The sequence below is a fragment of the Phalaenopsis equestris genome, unplaced genomic scaffold (genome assembly GCF_001263595.1).
Source record: "Phalaenopsis equestris unplaced genomic scaffold, ASM126359v1 Scaffold000511, whole genome shotgun sequence".
Lineage (NCBI taxonomy): Eukaryota > Viridiplantae > Streptophyta > Magnoliopsida > Asparagales > Orchidaceae > Phalaenopsis > Phalaenopsis equestris.
The window spans coordinates 1,066,682-1,067,284 of record NW_018164951.1 but is presented as its reverse complement, the minus strand read 5'-3'; positions in this window follow the sequence as shown (position 1 = coordinate 1,067,284).

Genomic DNA, 603 nt, shown 5'->3' with positions numbered 1-603 from the left:
CATTCCATCTTTCCACTTCTTGCTTTGTATGGCTTCTTGGAAGTCCATGGGTTCACAGTCGGCAAAGAGACAAAAAAGAGTAAGATTATCTTGATTCATAGTTACTTCATAAAGATCTTATAATCTTCTAATGTGTGGTACTCTTTCACTTGAATTTTCTTGTGAAGTTGACGACGATGAGTTGCTTTGATTACTTGTTGTTTGTGGAGTAGTAGACTCTTCTCTTGCTTGCTCGATCCTTGGTTGTTCTACGTCTTCTTCTTGAAAGTATGGAAAAAAAGTTGTAGTTCTCAGCATGTAGTCCCCAGTCCCATTCTCCTCCTTCATCGAATATGACATCTCTGCTGATGGTTGTTTTCCCTGTATTTGGATTGTATAACTTGTAACCAATGAAAATAAACTTCTCGCTCTTGTCATCCAAATTAGTTCTTTTCTCGTCAGGTATGTGTACATGAGTTATGCATCCAAAAACTTATAGATGAGAGATGTCAGACTTCCTTCCACTCCATGTTTCTTGTGGTGTTTTTCCCAACACACTTCTTGTTTGTGATCGGTTAGCCAAATAAAGAACACTTGCACCCGCTTCTGCCCAAAACTCCTTCG